This window comes from Lactuca sativa, chromosome 9, assembly GCF_002870075.4.
Source record: "Lactuca sativa cultivar Salinas chromosome 9, Lsat_Salinas_v11, whole genome shotgun sequence".
Lineage (NCBI taxonomy): Eukaryota > Viridiplantae > Streptophyta > Magnoliopsida > Asterales > Asteraceae > Lactuca > Lactuca sativa.
This window is the reverse complement of record NC_056631.2, coordinates 109,577,619-109,599,168: the sequence shown is the minus strand read 5'-3', so window position 1 is coordinate 109,599,168 and position 21,550 is coordinate 109,577,619. Positions and strand designations below refer to the sequence as shown.

The 21,550-nt window shown below is 37.9% G+C and overlaps 1 pseudogene; it reads right to left on the bottom strand.

The window, feature by feature from the left end:
- Positions 1-13,300: 13,300 nt before the first annotated feature.
- Positions 13,301-13,419, bottom strand: LOC111912127 (5S ribosomal RNA; annotated as a pseudogene).
- Between the last annotated feature and the right edge of the window lie 8,131 nt (positions 13,420-21,550).

Here is a 21,550-nt window from a genome sequence, read left to right as displayed (position 1 = left end):
GTTCTATGAGATCTCATTTGAATTCATAAAGGCAAATCACCTTAATCAATGAAATTTCATTGATCTGTATGGGTGAGCTGCTCAACTACTTGGAAGACACGGTAGGCCCTTGTACTGCCAGATGGCAAGAAATAAAGATTAAAAAATTCAGTCCATATGAGTTTGGATTTGTCACAAACATTGTCTTGTCATAATGATTATGACAAATTCACATGGATAGGAACACGTACACCATAAAATCTAAGTGCTAAGGTTTCTCCTGTTTCATGAAAATGGTTGTGAGGAAAAGCTTTCACTAAGAAAATTTTAAGGAGATAACAGTTGTGATATTTGCATTCTCAAATTCAATTATGATTACGGCATCCCTCTTCATTGTTCGAATTGTGAGATTTGGAAATTAATTTAAACATTCAAAATTTACTTCTATGTGTTCTAAAATAGTTTAGACACACATATGAGATTTCTTATAAAAGGTGTATAAGCTTAGATAAAGTCTTATCGAAGCATCATGTATCAGAATTATGAACTTTGGTAAAAAAAAAGGCAAAATGTATTTATTTCTAGAAGTCCAGTTGCTTTCTGAGTACATGTCAAAGCTAGTGGGAGCATAAGTGTTATGTTGGTAAGGATATAACTATCATGTTAGTGGGAGCAAGATTATTATGTTAAGTGTTGCGAGTTAGCAATATTAATTATAGAAAACAAAAGGTTCAATTTGCAAAGTTGCAGAGGTTGAAAAGTTGTTTTGCTATAATTAAGGGAGTGAAATTTATACTTCATTTCAAATCTAAAAGCTTAGATCGAGAAATTTTAATCAACTTTAGTCAAAGGACATATAAGAATGTTATGTTGAAAAGATTCAACATAAGGAAATTCTATATATGGCAATATTATAGCAGGAGACTGCTAAAGTATCATGTCTTTGTGTAAGACATTATGTATCGTATCCCATATGCTTTGGGTATAGGATCGAGTACATATGAGGTAATATTCGACCATTTTGTGTATTCCAAATGCCTAGGGAAGTAAGAGTGAAAGGGACCAGAACCTATATGACTAAAGTAAGTTAAATAACTATCAAGTACACTAAGGTTCACAAAGGATTGGTCACTTGTGGGCAGTTAGAAGTATAGTAATGGATAGACCGTATTGATATTATTATGAATAGATACGATTCCATTCAGAATGTGTTGTCATATGGAAAATATGGAAATGTTTCCATAATGGGAGTTGGATATTAAGAATCTATGTAGATTAGAAACATTTATACAAGAAGGATGATCAAAGGAATGTAATTTAAATGTGAGACTTCATATTTATGGATTTGTCTTGTAACAATCTCCAATAGAGCGCTTTGTAATATCATTGGCAAAGTCTGTGAGTTTAATGCTGTTACAAAAGGATCATTGTGTACAAAGTTAGAATCTAACACATAGCAAGAATTTGGTATTCTTACACTGGTGATTAGAATTAGGAATTGTGAAATGGGCATCAATAGAAATGTTTTCAATTGATCTATTTCACAAAGTAAGGACCATAGGTAAACATAGTGTTCATGCTTGCAGCATGGGAGGACTATTGTTTCAATTCAAGTGTTAAGCTGATTACTCGAAACATTATGAAATGAATAACGTGTAACCAATATGGTGATTAAATAAAAAGTGATTTATTTATAATCAAAGTGTTGAGGCCATATCGGATTCGATTATTCTTGTGTTTCACTTAACATGTTTTCACTTCCATAATAACTAGATTATTCAAACATCCACAGCCAATCATACTTTGGAAGTAGGTAATGAGGTAAGACTTTCATGAATTTGACTGTAGATTGTCATAAGTGTTTTGACATAGCAAAAGTTTGTTGTAGTGTTCATAAGTGCTCTTGAAATAAGATTTGAGTAATGGATTAAACGCAAACTCATGTGAATCACTTCATGCATTTTATCACGAGTAATTCTGAGACGATAATATCTTATATTCTTGAAACGAAGACATATAGTTGCAGTTACAAGTCGTTTGCACATTGATAATATGTAAACGCACCAATAACTTGGTGTTACAAAACATATTTGTTGGGTCAAAATATGGTTTATACTTTGCTTTTCTAGGCAATTGTATTTTTATGTAATATTTTATGAGTTTACAGTCACGGTCTAGTTTACAGCCAGGTGGGGTATTTACGTGTAACGACCAAAAATTTCAACCAATTTAAAATTTTCAAAAACAACCTGATTCCATTAAAGTTATTACAAAAAGGTTTTCAATACAATTTATTTTAAGTATTCCCAGAATCTCATCACAACATAAACACGAGGAGCGGTATGATCACGCCTTCGCCTTGCCACGGTCTCCTGAAGAACCTGAAAAACATAAAACCACAACTGTAAGCCCGAAAGCTTAGTGAGATATCCCCAAAATACCAACCACATATACCATACACGCATAACATGCCATAACATATTCGATCACAGAACAACCATGCACTTCAGGTCTACTGTGTGACTGGTCCGCCGCACCGGCCAACAGTCCAGCTGGTCCACCCTCTGAGTCTAGCCATAAACCTCAAGTCTGTAGTGTGATTGGTCCACCCTCACCGGGCCTTCAATCCACTTGGTCCACTCTCTGAGTCTACAGTATGACTTGTCTGCCCGCACCGGGCCTTCAGTCGGCCTGGTCCACTCTTCGAGCCTCGGCACGTCTGGTCCGCCCTCTTGGGGCCTACAGCCTATCCGGACCGCTCGCTATGCCTTCGGGACAACCGGTCCGCCCTGGGTATCTTGGCCTACAGCACAAAGTAGGACCCACCTCAACCCATCTCCAGTCCAAACAACCATGTGCACATAAACATACAAACATATAACTATTCACAGTACATCTCATCATCCTAAGCAGGATACTGACCTAACCGGTCACTAGCATAGCATCACCCTACATCTCAGAATACCGATCTCAATCAGGTCTCTAACACATACCATCCTAGCTACCAGGATGCAACATATCAAAGCAATAACATAACAACAAATACCCGGATCTCAATCCGATAAAGGGTCGGCCTTGGTGCCTTAGACCCTGTTGATATAGTGAGGATAACTCACCTCGAAACTGCCGACTGAACAGATTACCCAAGCTGCTCCGATCACTGACACGATCTCCACCACTGGACAACCACCAAGGCACTGAACTCAAAACAATAACCAACAATTACCAAAATGCCCCTGGAAACCACTGGTCAACCCTTGGACAAAGTCAAAGTCAACCCCTGACTGACTCTACTCGCCGAGTCAACCCGATGACTCGCCGAGTCCCCAAGCTTAGAACCTCCCCAATCCGCGACTCAACTCGTCGAGTCACCCCGAGACTCGCCGAGTTCAACAACTCTGAGTCCACTCACATACAACTCACCGAGTCATCCCCTTGACCCACCGATTCACGGCTCAACCAGAAAAGATTTGGACTCTTCGACAAGACTCGCTGAGTCCAAGAACAGACTCGTCGAGTCTAAGGCTATCTTCAACCTACTCGCCGAGTTGTTCTTCCAACTCGTCGAGTTCCAGGCCATCTTCATCCAACTCGCCGAGTTGTTCTTCCAACTCGTCGAGTTCTAGCCTATCTTCAAGCAACTCGTCGAGTCCACCCATGTGACTCGCCGAGTACCACCGGGTCTGAATCCATACAAAGGCTTTCCAAGCCATGCAGATGGTCCAAACCATAGATCTACCCTTCCTAAGGCCATCCATCACGTAAAATGGCAAACTTTACGTGAATCCAAAGAGATCTAGGCCTTTTTCACTCTAGGGTTTGGGTTTTGGACAAGATAGCTCCATCAATCACTCACAAACAGGGACTTTCATGCATTCCAACCCTTCTCCATTCCAGATCTGAGGTAGCAACCTCAGATCTAACCTCTAAACTCCAAAACACCAAAAGATATGATCCCTAACACCCCCAAAATGAAGAATCTAGACGATAACAGCTCAAACAATGAAATGATACCTCAAAAGGAAGCTCCCAAGAGAGATTAACCCGAATCCTTGCAAAGCCCTTTGATCAAAGCCTCTTCTCCTTCAAGATTCTTCAACCACCAACTCTCCAAGCCTCCAAATGCACTTTGATCCTCTCACACACAATAACTAGGGTTTCTGGACTTATCAGAGAGTAGAGAGGCTGGGGATAAGGATGTTATATTCTTTATATAGGGCTCATCCTCCGGATTTAGGGTTTTCTCCAATCAGCGCCTACTCGCCGAGTCCATCCTACCGACTCGCCGAGTCGGCCACTTAACACGCGACCAAGTCACGACTCTACTCGCCGAGTCCACCCATGGACTCGCCGAGTTCCCCTTCCAATTTACTCTTTTAGCCCTTCAACTCTACTCTTGATATTTCGGGATGTTACATTACGATCAGTGTTTACGGCCGTAAATAGGTTTACGGTCGTAAACTCATTTACGACCCATGTTCACCAAGCCCATGTTTCTCATGTATAAATATAGGTGTAAGGGATGAGGAATACATTGATGAACAGAAAAGGAGTGTACGGCCTAGAGAGAGAGAAAAAAGAGTGTGTGTTGTGTGTGAATCTTGTATTTGGATCTACATTCTAATCATCAAATAATACAAGATTTATCATCTTCTTCTTCTCCTTCTCTTCTATTTTGATCTGGCATCATCCGTTTTATTGGGATTCCGACCATCAAATGGATCTGATTGATACACAGGCATTTTGGGGACTTACAATTGGTATCAGAGCAAGGATTGTATCAGTCAATTTTGTCAGATCTGGAGCTTATTTTATCTTATTTTTGAAATATTTTTTAGTTTTTTGGATAGATATCTAAAAATTAAGGGGGGTTTCTACTTTGCATTTTTCATAAAAACGAGTTTTTGATCGTGTTTTGGAGCAAAAAGGGTGAAAAATGCCGTTTTTTTGCGAATCTGTTGAAGGTTTACGGCCTTTGAAGGGTTTACAGCCAGAGTTTACGGTCGGAAACAGTTTACGGTCAGCGACGGTGGCGGCGTTTACGGCTAGGGTTTTTGGAGTTTACGGCCCCGGAGTTTGCGGTCCGAGATTACGGCCCCGGGGTTTGCGGTCCGAGATTACGGCGGTGGCGGCGTTTACAGCTAGGGATTTCGGAGTTTCGCACCTCAGCCTCGCAAGCAGCAGCGCCTTAATAAAAAAATGAATGATTTTGAGGGTGCCGAGGATAGAACTCGCAACCTCTAATGCAACAAATCCGCGACTTACTAACTCGGCTACCCAATTCTTTGTGTCTTTCCTTCGAAACTTGATTCATAACACGTTATTCTCGGTTCCAATTTTGCCAATTTGACACTTTTAACCCAAAAACTCAATTTCTTTTATTTTTAAATTCATTTTTCATCCAAAATAAAAATAATAATAATTATAAAATAAAATAATAAATAATAATAATAATAATAATAATAAATAATAATTTTTTTTATTTTTGAATTTTATTTTTGACTTTTTATTTAAAATTTTGACTTTGACTTTCAAGTTTGACCTTTGATTTTAAAATTTTACTTTCTCGTTTGACTTTTAAATTTTCAAATTTAGCTTTTCGGTTTGACTTTTTTATTTGACTTTTAAGGTTGACTTTTGAGAAAAATGGCATTTTTAAATTTGACGTTTAAGTTTTATTTTAGCTTCGAGTTGTGCTTTTAATGACTTTTGAGGTCAACAAGGGAATTGAGGACATGAAAGAGAACTGTCAGGATATGTTAAGACAAAATTTTAACATGTTCAACTATATTCCCGAAGAAACCATGGAGGCTCAGCTACAACGATTTACCACACTCACTACTGAGATGAATATAGCTGGGATCTTCTTGACCAACTCAATTTCTTGCTTTTTGTTTGTTAGTCATATGTTGCCACCTCTGCACGATCAAGAGATCCGACCTGGACTGTAACATATGCAATTCTATCTCTCTGCATCTTCTTTCTATGCAATTCTTTCTATCTATTAGCCACATACTGTCTCCTCTGCGTGACTCATAATCCGACCTGGTACACAGTATATGTAACATTCTCTTCTCAATCCCTCTAAAACTTCATTTAGTCATATGTTTCATCCTCTGCGTGATTGGAAGAGATCCGACCTGGATGTATAGCATATGCATTCTAAATCTATCTTCTCTCTTAATGATTGTCTGCTCACCCGGTGTAAGGAGTATTCTGGAAGTCCCTGACGGCTGGAGCATATCAAGAAGCGAGAAACACGTTCTAATACAATTAAAAATTGAACACATACATATTGTTTGTAGATCTCGCTGCTCAATTCAGGTGGAAAATAGTATCCCTGGTTGTAGTCAGTTAAATGGTCCCAAGGAAATTTATTTAAGAATAAGGGCTAAAAATGTCGTGTCATTCGTAAATTGTCCAAATTCTGTCACAAATTTTTCGTGTTTAAGTGGACCATAATACTGGCGATCGATCAGACGAAGACATGAAAATAAGGGTACTGACAAATGGAATAGGGCTGTCCAACAACTTTGATCCCAAATATTTTTGTTTTTATTAAATTTGTTCATAATTTTCCTCTATGCACAAATTTAGGGGGAGAATCAAAAAAATAATAATAAATATAAATTAAAAAAAATCAAAAATCAAAGAAAAATAAAAAGTAAAAAAATCAAACAAAAATCAAAAAAATCAAGAATCCAAAAATATTTTTGTTTATGTTTTAATTTGTGTGCTAAGTTTTCTTTTAGTTTTGTTTTGTCTTGAAAAGTGAATTCAGGTGTAGATGAGACTCATGGAGTTTGTTTCGAAAATATCTGAGTCAAGGCTTCATCCGTAACCATCGAAGAATTCTCATTCGAAGGAGCAAGAAATGAAGATTATTCTTTCGACATTCAATCCTTCAACCCGAGAAGCAAGGCGAAGCTAAAATTGAAGATTATTTGACGGATTGCGTTGAAGCCTCCTCAATCAGTCTGCTGCCATCTTAAACCTGCTGAAGTGATCAAGAAGATTTGTTCTCTTTAATGTTCTCTCTAAAGATTCTCAAACTGAAAGCGCTATCTTTCAAGAATCAGTACAAGAAGTCTCCTCACCCAATGTGCGTTCAATGTCAAATTCTGAAGAAAATCCTAACTGCTCAAGATGAATTCATTCACTGAAGATTCATCAAGTTCATCTTGAAGTCATGAAGAATTTGAAGATTAATCCTAAAGCCAAGCTCTCGATGAAGATGGACAAGAAAAGCCAGCTACTTTTTAAGGGGAGCTTGTTGGGTCAATTAAGAAAAGAAAGATATAAACCAAGGGGGAGATTGTTAGGTCAAAATATGGTTTATAATTTGCTTTTCTGGGCAGTTGTATTTTTATGTAATATTTTATGAGTTTACAGTCACAGACTAGTTTACGGCCAAGTGGGGTGTTTACGGTCAGTGTTTACGGCCATAAACAGGTTTACGGCCGTAAACCCATTTACGGCCCATGTTCAGCAAGCCCATGTTTCTCATGTATACATATAGGTGTAAGGGGGTGAGGAATAGATTGATGAACAGAAAAGGAGTGTACGACCTAGAGAGAGAGAAAAGAGTGTGTGTTGTGTGTGAATCTTGTATTTGGATCTACATTCTAATCATCAAAGAATACAAGATTCATCGTCTTCTTCTCCTTCTCTTCTATTTTCATCTGGCATTATCCGTTTGATTAGGATTCCGCACCATCAAACGTATATGATTGATACACAGGCATTTTGGGGACTTACAATATTATTGTGTGTGGTTTGATGAGTCAATAGAGCAGGCGTATGAGTCGAAGGTTTTCTGTTTCTTTTACCCAAAGTGGGATAAAAGAGATATATGTGGGACTTTTGATGATTTAGTGATGACACCCTAAGCGCTTGGCCAAGCCTGGACTAAGTTGATGTGTTCAACTGAAGTCTATTGTCATTCATCATAAATCGGAAATCGGGAAACAACACATAAAAAAATAGAGTGATTATAATCCATGTCTTATGTCTATACGATATCTTGATAATGGAGGAATATATGATCCCTTTATCTAAAAGACGCGTTGCTGATAAGATCAGAGTTTGACAGCATCTTTTGAAAGCTACAATTGCTAAACAGATTATGAAGTCGTACACAATAATAGTTATTATACTTATCCAATTGGGAGACTATTGGATTAGGTGTCTACGCCCATAACTATTTTTGTTATGTACTTGATTTGATTATGAGCATGGTCCTTTTGGGTTGCCTTCACCATAGCAACTGATAGGATGAATTAAGGAGAAAGATGATTAGTTATGATTTATTAATATATTATAAGAATAATATATTAATTGAGAAATCATATTATTTAATTAGTATTGATCAGAAGTTAATTTGGAATAAGTTTGGTAATCAAAAGAGACTGATTAAATTAGCGGGAATTGATTATGCGAATCAGTAATATTTATAGTTTGGGCTCATGGACCTTATTGGTGTAAGGTGGACGAAATCTATATGAGAGTCCATAAAGATTTCGTCTCAGGCATGCCAAATAGGAGTCAATATGTTACTTAGGTCCTAAGGAAGGAACTTAGAGTTTCCAAGTTGAAGACCCTAGTAATCCTCAACTATAAAAGGAACCCCAATGGCTCTCAAAATCGGTCTATGCCTTTAGAAGGAACCCTAACTGACTTTTGAAGCCTCCTCCTCTGTCTCTTGTTCTTCCTAGTTGCTAGTGATGTTTGTGACTCCATTAAAGGTGCACCACTTGGGGCACTAAGGTTTTAAAGGTCAAGGAATTCTTGTTATTACAATATAACAAGTGAGGTAAAGTTTCTAACCCTAATCATATGTGATTTTCGATATATGTATGCTAGTCATAGGGTTATTGCTTTTGTATTCATAGTTGTAGGATCAAATTAGATAAACCCAGATCCAAAGCAATTAGGGTTGCATGTACACCATAGGAATAATGTTATGCTCAAAACCCAACAATTTTATGCAGGGGAAAGAGAGCTACTTGAAGTGGAGAATGAACAAATCTTTGACAGGTTTGTTCTTTAGTAACCATTGCTTACCGTGGTGTAGTTGATGCAAATGTATGCTGGTCAAAAGCCTAAGGAAGCCATAGAGGGGGTTCAATAATATAATAGTCATTTTTGTCACACCCCAAAACCAGGAACGGCGGAAACATTCTGGGGCGGAGGACATCATGTACATTATCACAACAATGAATAGTAGTAAACAAGCAACAACATCATCCATTGCATTAATAATATAATTTTAATACAAATGTTCTGATATTTCTAATAGACACTAAAGTATAAATCAAAATGAAATATAAGTCTTGAACGAGCTCCATCTTCTCTAAACCTTGCATCGGTACCGGTCTACTGTTGACCTGAGGATACAAGTTATTTTGAAAGAGAGTATCAGCTTTAAAGCTGGTGAGATCATAAGTATTTTAGTGTCTGTATTTGTAAAAATGTATTTGCAAGAATGTATTTGTAAGAATGTATTTGTAAGTATGAGTATGTAAAAGTTTTGAATATCCTAGAAAACCCTATGCTTCCTACTAAAAGTAGCCTTCTACCAAGGCATCTACTATCTGACTGTGTCTCTTGTAAGAGTGTGTATTTTCCCAAATCTGACTATCATTAAACAAAATATAGTATTTACATTTCCATGCATCGTGTCAATGTTCAAGAAGTGAATGTAATGCGGAAATAATATAGTACTGTAGTATTATAATAAGTGACTACTTTTGTACTAACTACCTTAAACCAAATGAAATTTAAAGTACCATGTGATGCGCCTCTATCCTGCTACCGACTCAATAGTAAAACGGCGATGTAAGACGTTGTAAGAAATGACATTTGGCACCCGTAGACTTGCAAGTCCCATTGTAGCGAGCAACAAGGTGTAGGATAGTCAATCCAGTATAGATCTATACGCAAACTCATACGCTCCCCAATTAAGGAGATTATGGATACAAAACGGTCATGGAAGGTAGTGCCATGCCCCACTTAGTGGCTCAGTTAACTGTATTAATGTATATGTATTGTAAGTGCTAGCTGTATTGTGTGTTCTTTCTCTGTCTAGCCTGTATTGTAATGAACTGTGTGTACTAGCTGTATTGAATGTTCTCTCTCTATCTAGCATGTATTGTAATGTATTGTGTGTACTAGCTGTATCGTGTGTTCTATCTCTATATAGCAAGTAGTGACTCATGTATGAACTGACTCATTGTGTGATTTATTGTTCTAGTAATAGTATTAGTAACTTCCTAAACTATGCCTATTGTAGTTTACTAGTAATATGACTTGTACTTATGAACATGAACGTATACCCTTGCTACCCAAGGGTATTGAGTTGACTGAAAGAAATTTTATGTATATATATGTATACATAATATATAACTAATATTTAGATGACCTTCGTACGGATAATCGATGCCCTAAAGCCACATCCCAACGAGGAAAAGGAGATAAAGCAAGCTAGCCTTCCTAATTCCTTTAAACATTACTTATATAACTATATATACATAGGCAAGCATTTGACAATATAAAAGTATAAAAGAAATTTTATGAAACCTTATAAAAGTTTAAGAACTAAGAAAAGATGACTTGATGTCAGTTTGTAAAACGGTTTGAAAGAAGTTTATTTGATAAGAGAAGTTTAAAGTATAAGGAAACCTTTATTTGATACACAGTTGTAACAGAGTTTGAAAAGAAACATTTAGTATGTAAGACAGTTTGATAAAGAGTTTTAAACATGTAAAAACGTTTAAGAAAGTCATTTGAAGAAATCTGTTTGGTAAAACAGTTAACGTATAGTAAATTCATTTGCATACTAGTTATTAATCACATGTGATTGATATAACAATTAGCATGATTCAACTTGTATCCCCCCATAAAGCATTTATAAACATTTAAAAACATCTAAAAGGTAAATTAAGGGGGTATGAACTCACCTGTAGCAAGTGGTTGGGATGAACACACACACACACACACACACACACACACACACACATATATATATATATATATATATATATATATATATATATATATATATATATATCCGATTAGTCTTTAAACAACTAATTAGCCAAGATTAGACATCCTAAGACATGCAAAACACTTGTTCCAAGTGCTATAAGTCCTAAGGATTGAATCTAAGGGCTGTAGGACCTTGCTATTGCGTTTGGGGTTCAAGGGTAAACTGCCTTGGAGTTTACAGTTTTGTGACCACAACCCCATGGGTTTATGGTCGTAAGCACATGAGTTTATGGTCGTAAACTCATGTTCTTTTGACCATTTGTTGCTTTGAAGCTCTACAAGCCATTAGAAGCAATTCTACTTTGAAGCATAGGTCTATAGAAGTGTTTTTGGCAACAAAACACCCTTATATGTAGTTTACGGCCCATGGACCACTATTCCATGTGTTTACGGTCGTAAACACATATGTTCTAAGGTCTTTTGACGTTTTCAAGTCCTAAACACATCAAGTAAGGGGTCTAAACTAGATTCCAAAGCTTGTGAAGGGACTAGGGCCACTTTGGCACACCTTTTAGGGTTTACAGTCCAAGAACATCTTGGACCATAAACACCTTTGATCTTCACTTTCTTGGGTGTTTTCTTTACATATGGAAGCATAAGAAGCCTTAAGATACTTTAGGATAGAAGTACTTACAAGATAGAGGCTTGGAATGGTACCAAAAGGCCAAGAACACTAGTGTGCGTTCTTGAAGATCTAACCTTTTGGAACATTTTTACGGATGGAAGTGTGTTAAAACACTAGATTAAGTGATATACCAACTTAAAAGGGTTAGAAACACTTTCTAGGTTGAAGATCTAGAAGGAAAATTCGAAGCTACTTGAGAGAGAATTGAGTTCTAACTTTGAAATGGTGAAAAAGTGATTTAAATGGCTAAGCGCCATATATATACCACCAGGGTTTACGGTCCAAATACCATTTGGGCCGTAAACTCTAACTCTTGAAGTTTATGGAAGTCTATTGTTGGTTAATAAACTCTAGGGCATCGTCTCTCGTGATATCTCCTTAAGTGTTAATCCTAAAATACTTAAACTTATTCCAAAAAGCTTGAAAATTAGTAGAAACTGTTTTGACTTCTATTGAAGTAAAGGGTTGTACATAATAGAAATTCCGGGTTGTCACATCATCCCCCCGTTAGAAGGAATTTCATCCCGAAATTAGAATTTAGGTAAAGGAAGTAAGAATGAATAATCGAGCCAAAAAGTGGGGATACTTCCTGATCGATTGATTCTCGCGCTCCTAAGTGAATTCGGGTCCTTGGTTGCCATTCCAGCGAACCTTCACTAAAGGGAAACAACTGTGAATTGTTCGCATGACCTCGCGGTCCATGCTCACTACGGTTCTTCCACGTAGGTGAGGCTCTTGTGGAATTTGATCTCTTTGAGTGGGATTTCAAGAGTCTCGTCGGATCGATACTTTTTGCAAGTCCGAGACGTGAAGAGTAGAATGTATGTTACTAAGCTCGTGGGGTAGATTGAGTTTGTGAGATACAGGTCCGATTATGGTAAGAATCTCGGAGGTCCTAACTATCTTGAATTTAGCTTTCCACGCTTTACGAAGCATATTAAGCCTTCCCAGAGTGAGACTTCCAAAAGAATTTGGTCTCTCACCTGGAGTTCCAAGGGTTTCTCTCTCTTGCTTCTCTTCCCAGTCAAGGGCCACTCCCTCCTAGGTCAAAGTCGTAAGAAGTTTCGTAATTTGCGAGGAGTTCTAAATGGACTACTATAGTAGGTCTGCAAGACCTAGAATTTGGCGAATTCCTGACGGATTCTTTGGTGCTGACAAATTCTCAACGGTTTTGATAAATTGCAAGGGTCCTTAAGAATTTCCACATCACTAATAGTGTGTCTTAGGAAATTTTGACTCTTCAATTCCAAAACTCATATTTAGAGAACTTCGCGCAACGCTTCTCTGATCGTATTGGTGCCATGGTTTGTTGTAGATGCTCTTTATGAATTCCTTCTTACTACGAGGGTAGATAAGTAAGTCATTTACAAGGTTAATGACGAACTGATCCAAGTAAGAATGGTGTACCCTATCTATTAAGTTCATGAGTACTACGGGCGTATTGGTCCTATCCGAGGGGTATCACTACGGACTAGTAGTGTCCGTATCGAGTTCGGAAGGTCGTCTTCGGGACATCCTTCTCTAACACTCGAAACTGGTGATATTCGGATCTCAGGTCCATTTCTGAAAAGTAATTTGTTTCTTGCGGTTGATCAACCAATTCATCTATGCGAGGCAGAAGGTAATGATTTCTAATGGAAGTCCCGTCGAGGTCTGCACCACGAGGACTCCCCAAAGTTTTACCCATCATAGTACTACACTCGCCCAAGCACGCTTAACTGCGGAGTTCTGATGGGATCCGATGCATTAGTGCTGGTATGATCTCACCCGCTGAAGTCTGTCTTTTGGAAGAATAAGACCGAAGCCCTCAAAGGTGAGGTGCTTGGTCTTCTCATTCCGTTGCTGAGTAGTTCGCTAAGTTGTCTGAACTGTTCTTGTATCTCTGTAGATGTTTAGACTGTAGGGTGATCTAGTTGTAGGAGTCGTACTGGGTTCTAAGTTTGTTCACATGACGATGCGATTACTCGTAGTCATGGGCAGTCTCCGTCCTGAAGTTCATATTAGAATTCATACATGGTTTATTGATCACAGTCTCGTGGATACGAGTCGTATATAATTAAGATTGAAGAGGTAGTAGAATAAATGCTTCCCATTTAACTTCACATCCCAACGAGGAAAAGAGTTAAAGTGAAATCATCCATTCTAAACCTATAGAACCTTGATTATATACCACCCCTTTGTATACATTCTTCAGTGATAGATCAACCGTATGGGTCCTTGGATTGAACTTGACGTACTGTACGACTGGTACTTCGGGGAGGTTTGCTGAGGTTTCTTCGGAAAGCATTGGAAACATGAGGTACTTCATGCATGAGTACTTCGGAGTTTTGGAATGACGACTTCACTAGAAAGGCGATTTCAGAGAAAGAGATGTGCGCACCAAAACTGGTATTGCGAGGATCGAGTTGACTCAAATTGTATGATAATGTCGGAATCATATGGAAACTAAAGGCATTAGATTTGAACATAAGGCGTTACAGACAAGTCACAACAGTGCAACCTTTAATAGACTTATAGTACTTTAGTTTTACTACAAGACTATTGCTACGAATAAGGTATACTACAAAAGACAAGTATACGCAGCACGAGGGTCCCTTTACTGACGGGATCCCACAAAAGATAAGACTCGAGTTGCATTGATTTAAAACGGTTTATAAGTCTGTTACAAATAAACGCCTTAATTACTTTAACGTGGGTCCGGAGTAGCCTCTCCTGCGGCAGTGATCCTTAGAATTTTGCCATCTGCGCCAGAGTTCTTTGTTATAGGACAATCCTTCTTGAAGTTCCCTATCTCACCGCATTGGTGACATGTCTGGCTAGTCCTAGCTTTGGTGCGAGCTAGAGTTAGGTGCACACGGGTACCCTCCTCATTCATCCACTTTGAAACTTTCCTCTTATAGGGTCTGACTTTACCACCACCGCAATGTTGCAATTGCCTAAAAATAGGGCACCATGCTCGTAGCTGTGGAGCACCGAAATGACCCATCACTCAATTCCCTGTCATCGGGACCAACCTTGCACCCATTATGATGAGAGTTGCACTTGTTACACTTCGGAAGTTTTCCTTCGTATGGTCGGGTCGGTTCTGGGAATGCAGGGGCTGCCACTTGTTACTGTTCCACGGCAAGTCTTTGGGATCTCTTGCGCTCCTTTTGGGCTTGGTGCTTTTGTTTATTCCTCTCAGTTTTTTGGCTTTGTAGTTCCGTGACTGTTGTCATTTGTTGGTTTCCCGGTTTGGTACTACAATCGGAATTGTTGACTCCTTTGTCAGACTTGTTTGCGTTGTCAGATTTGATGTGTGTAAGGAAAGCTATCACAGCAGCTGCTACCGCGGCTTGTAGCGTAGTGGCGTCGATATGGAGGATAGGGGTTTCGTTGCTCGGCTGACTATTTATGGGTTACGACATGATTCTGTTACACGAAAAGAGAATGAATTCGTGAGCAAGTATGGTTGAACCTGTATCATTTTGATTCTGACTAAGAACTGAGTTATTATACATGAAAACTTAGCTTATACACGTTATGATATAATCAAGAATGGGTGGATAATAAAATGTGTGATTCTACTCTAGTCCCACATCCCAACGAGGAAAAGAAACTAAATTAGAAATCTCACATTCTATTGTCTACCAGGTCTTCATTATATATAACTCGGGAATGTATAAGCGAGGAAAGTCATAATAATAATCTTCTTACGAGTCCTATATGATGAACTAGAATTTCTAGTAGTGGCTACCATTGACCCTAGATGTACTTTGAGCGTTCAATTGGAGAGTAAGAGTATGATCTCGAAGGTTTGACCTACATCCTTATGACGCAGTCCTAGTACGGAATGGAAGTATGTTCACGAAGATTTGACCTACATCCCTATAATGCAGTCCTAGTAAGGAGTAGAAGAAATTTCCTAGACTAGTCTCAAGACATTTTTCGTTCACGCCGAGATGTTATAGGTTGGTGAATAATATGATCCAACCACTAAAAGAGACTTGGAAATGATTCCCGAGTTAAAATTACTATAGTCCAAAGGTTTGACTAGAGCAAGTTGCAGATCAACTCAAATGAAGGTATGATGAAAGTATTTGAACAAAGAGTGACACAGAAGTTAGGCGACTGTCAATATCATCGATGTTTAAGATGTAACAAATCCGGTAACATTGACCTTGTAGTAGGTCTCACATCACATCTGAAGTAGAAAAAGTCCTTGACAGCATAAAGGTCTAACTAAAGGTAGTCACATAGATAAGTGCTACACATAACATGGATAGGAACACGGTTCTTTAAAACAACGAAGGGAAGTAAAGTATCTCCTACTGGCGACGGTCACCCCTATGGTGAACCCTTAGTTCAGCTAGTTGATGTTCCATATCAAGCAGGTATCTTTCGTATACCCTCTGACGTACTCGGAGCTCTATGACTTCAACTCGGGTTTCAGCTAGTGCTTGCAGTAGGGTTTCGTGGTCTCTCTCAGATCTCTCACAAGCATGTTCAAGGTGATTGGTGCGAAGGATATGCATTCCTCCATTGGTGTCAACTTCTGCGATACGATGTAGAGTTGTCCTACCCTGAATTTTGTTTCGGGCCACCCTACGGATCAGGATTGGTAGAACTCTGTCTGTTGAGCTCCCTTCATTTACGTTGTAGAAGCTTCGGTCTCCATTAAACGGCATAGGTTGATCTTGATCTTCACTCCATGCTTCCAAACATTCGACCCAAGGAGGTGTCGGCCATGAAAAGTCGGACGAGGGTTAGGATTTGGAATGGGAGCTACCGGGGGTAGGTTCTCAACCTCGGGTTCGGAGTTATCATCATCCGAAAGGTCTTCAGCATGGTGATCATTCAAAGGGATTGGATGATCATTCTCGGGTTCTTCTCCAAACCATCCAACATTGCCTTCATTCGGAAGATACGGGTTGCCGTGGGGATGGAGTCCAGCCATGTTATCTACGCGAGAATTGGGGGAAAAATAATTATTAGACGAACTATCTAGATAATTATTAGATAATCTCCATTAGTTACATCACTATTTGTAAAGTGCATACCAGTTATATGTAAGCAAAACAGGATAGGCCTTTGAATAAGTGACCTTAACTCCAAATTCACAAGGAATAGGGGTAAAGCAAAAATTTCACCGATTCTAAGTCTATGACATCCTCGTTACATATAACCTTAGTGTATCCACTTAGCAACTATCAACTTAATAATGAAGATTACTTTTAGTTCTCAAGTAAGTAATTATAGTAACTCAAAATACTCCCATAGTACTTTAGACTTAGGTTATGTTATCATGATCTCATTGTGGTAGTGTTGGTAAGTTTTTAGACTTGTTGACACATCACAACCATTCTTGGGCATGTGCTAATCACTCCTCGCACCAGCATAGTTGATAAGGCTATGCCACTCCCAAGACTGACCATACATCCACGAGCTTACCTATGATATTCAACAATTGTAATACTTTTTTTCTTGTCATTGTGATACGGATTTTAGTATGAATGCAGACACGTATACTGAGTTAAATATTTTATTATTTAAAAGTATAAACTCTTGGTCAGAGTATTTTTAATCCCAATGTATTTATAGTCTGTATATCTTTTATGGGTTGATATACTTAATTCACTATAAACAATGCTCTGATACCAATCTGTCACACCCCAAAACTAGGAACGGCGGAAATGTTCTGGGGCGGAGGACGTCATGTACAATATCACAACAATGAATAGTAGTAAACAAGCAACAACATCATCCATTGCATTAATAATATAATTTTAATACAAGTGTTCTGATATGTCTAATAGACACTAAAGTATAAATCAAATTGAAATATGAGTCTTGAACGAGCTCCATTTTCTCTAAACCTTGCATCGGTACCGGTCTACTGTTGACCTGAGGATACAAGTTATTTTGAAAGAGAGTATCAGCTTTAAAGCTGGTGAGATCATAATTATTTTAGTGTCTGTATTTGTAAAAATGTATTTGCAAGAATGTATTTGTAAGAATGTATTTGTAAGTATGAGTATGTAAAAGTTTTGAATATCCTAGAAAACCCTATGCTTCCTACTGAAAGTAGCCTTCTACCAAGGCATCTAGCATCTGACTGTGTCTCTTGTAAGAGTGTATTTTCCCAAATCTGACTATCATTAAACAAAATATAGTATTTACATTTCCGTGCATCGTGTGAATGTTCACGAAGTGAATGTAATGCGGAAATAATATAGTACTGTAGTATTATAATAAGTGACTACTTTTGTAGTAACTACCTTAAACCAAATGAAATTTAAAGTACCATGTGATGGGCCTCTATCCTGCTACCGACTCAATAGTAAAACGGCTATGTAAGACGCTGTAAGAAATGACATTTGGCACCCGTAGACTTGCAAGTCCCACTGTAATGAGCAGCAAGGTGTCTGATAGTCAATCCAGTATAAATTTATACGCAAACTCATACACTCCCCAATTAAGGAGATTATGGATACAAAAACGGTCATGGCAGCTAGTACCATGCCCCGCTTAGTCGCTCAGTTAACTGTATTAATGTATATGTATTGTAAGTGCTAGCTGTATTGTGTGTTCTTTCTCTGTCTAGCCTGTATTGTAATGAACTGTGTGTACTAGCTGTATTGAATGTTCTCTCTCTATCTAGCATGTATAGTAATGTACTATGTGTACTAGTTGTATCGTGTGTTCTATCTCTATCTAGCAAGTAGTGACTCATGTATGAACTGACTCATTGTGTGATTTATTGTTCTAGTAATAGCATTAGTAACTTCCTAAACTACGCTTATTGTAGTTTACTAGTAATATGACTTGTACTTATGAACATGAACGTATACTCTTGCTACCCAAGGGTATTCAATTGACTGAAAGAACTTTTATGTCTATATATGTATACATAATATATAACTAATATTTAGACAACCTTCGGACGGATAACTGATGCCCTAAAGCCACATCCCAACGAGGAAAAGGAGATAAAGCAAGCTAGCCATCCTAAGTCCTTTAAACATTACTTATATAACTATACATACATAGGCATGCATTTGACAATATAAAATTATAAAATAAGTTTTATAAAACCTTATAAAAGTTTAAGAACTAAGAAAAGATGACTTGATGTCAGTTTGTAAAACGGTTTGAAAGACGTTTATTTGATAAGAGCAATTTAAAGTATAAGGAAACCTTTGTTTGATACACAATTGTAACAGAGTTTGAAAAGAAACACTCAGTATGTAAGATAGTTTGATAAAGAGTTTTAAACATGTAAAAACTTTTAAGAAAGTTATTTGAAGAATTTTGTTTGGTAAAACAGTTAACGTATAGTAAATTCATTTGCATACTAGTTATTAATCACATGTGATTGATATAACAATTAGCATGATTCAACTTGTATCCCCCCCCCATAAAGCATTTATAAACATTTAAAAACAGTTAAAAGGTTAATTAAGGGGGTATGAACTCACCTGTTGCAAGTGGTTGGGATGAACGGGCTGAATAGGATGCTAAGTGTCAAGTGAAGACTTGAGCACACACAAGGATCCTAATTACCATATATTAACACACACATATATATATCCAGTTAGTCTTTAAGCAACTAATTAACCAAGATTAGACATCCTAAGACATGCAAAACACTTGTTCCAATTGCTATAAGTCCTAAGGATTGTATCTAAGGGCAGTAGGACCTTGCTATTGTGTTTGGGGTTCAAGGGTAAACTCCCTTGGAGTTTACGGTTTTGTGACCACAACCCCATGGGTTTAAGGTCGTAAACACATGAGTTTATGGCTGTAAACTCATGTTCTTTTGATCATTTGTTGCTTTGAAGCTCTACAAGCCATTAGAAGCAATTCTACTTTGAAGCATAGGTCTATGGAAGTGTTTGTGGCAACAAAACACCCTTATATGTAGTTTACGGACCATGGACCACTATTCCTAGTCTTTACGGTTGTAAACACATATTATCTATGGTCTTTTGACTTTTTCAAGTCCTAAACACATCAAGGAAGGGGTCTAAACTAGATTCCAAAGCTTGTGAAGGGACTAGGGCCACTTTGGCACACTTTTTAGGGTTTACGATCCAAGAACGTCTTGGACCGTAAACACCTTTGATCTTCCCTTTCTTTGGTGTTTTCTTGACATATGAAAGCATAAGAAGCCTTAAGATACTCTAGGATAGAAGTACTTACAAGATAGAGGCTTGGAATGGTATCAAAAGTCCAAGAACACTAGTGTGTGTTCTTGGTGTTCTTGGTGTTCTTGGTGTTCTTGAAGATCTAACCTTTTGGAACATTTTTACGGATGGAAGTGTGTTAAAACACTAGATTAAGTGATATACCAACTTAAAAGGGTTAGAAACACTTACTAGGTTGAAGATCTAGAAGGAAAATTCGAAGCTACTTGAGAGAGAATTGAGTTCTAACTTTGAAATGGTGAAAAAGTGATTTAAATGGCTAAGTGCCATATATATATATATATATATATATATATATATATATATATATATATATATATACCACTAGGGTTTACGGTCCACATACCATTTGGGCCATAAACTCTAACTCCTGAAGTTTATGGAACTCTATTGTTGCACAATAAACTCTAGGGCAACCTCTCTTTTGATATCTCCTTAAGTGTTAATCCTAAAATAGTCAAACTTATTCCAAAAAGCTTGAAAATTAGTAGAAACTGTTTTGACTTCTATTGAAGTAAAGGGTTGTACAAAATAGAAATTTCGGGTTGTCACAATTTTCTTTTGTTCAAATGTCTTATTTGATCATTTTCTTATACAGTGGTGTAGTTGACTCTGATCCTTTTCTTATATTGTGGTCTTGTTGACAGGCTTTCATTTTTTGCACCAAATGATCGCACAAAGAGGAAGCAGATTAGCTGATGTTTTGCTAGGATATGATAACTTCTATGATATGTTGGGTGTTGGATTACTCGGATCAATTCAGTAAGGTCCTGGGAATGGATCTTACCAGTGATCAATAGCAAACACAATCACAGAAATGGGAATAAGAGAATAAAAGAAAAGAAATCAAGCTTGCACACGTTCTATTGCTGAAAACATCTGGTACAACTCGATATACGACCGTGAACAATTAGGCATCAACCACTAAACACGACTGGCTAATCCTCTATGTATTGGGAACTACGACCGAAAGGAGTTTACGACCGTAAGGTGTTTACGGCCGTAAACTCATTACAATACCGTAAACAACCACCAAACCTACCAAAATACTTTATCTCTACAAAACCACTATTACAATGCAAAGCCTAGACCAAACCAATGATTGGGCCTTTCAATCTCCCCCTTGGTTTGGTGCTAGCTAGAAGTTAACCCTTATTGACTACCATAACGTCCGCTTGCCCCATCACCCCATTCCACATTCGCTTATTAAGAATCTCAACCACCATGGTCGTATATACCTTCGCAGCATCCTCATAAATATCCTCCACAACCAATATCTGAAAATTGCTTAGGTGATGAATGTCCCACTTATGGAATTGTAACAAATCTTTTCGGTCATAGAGTCGGATACATCCATTCTTGAGCTTTATTACAGCAGCTGATGTAATCTCATCGAAAACCCAACACTCCATTGATCCTAGAGATCCGTATTGATAATTCTGAAGCACAGGGAAATGTTTAACCTGCTTGGTTGCAGGCTACATCACAATTTGTAGAGGTTTGTCAGTTTTAGGATCAATAATATCAGGATGCTCCAACATAACGGACTCAACAGTTTTCATGGCAGGAAACCCTTTTTTAACCTGATCTTCAAGGAAGTGCTTGAACTGGGTCGCCTGAGGATTGTTTGTGAGATTTGAAAAAGGAGCCCGTGACAATTCTGTCAGATCGACCCTAGTCCATGAGTTGAAATCATGACTATATTTGTAAAGCT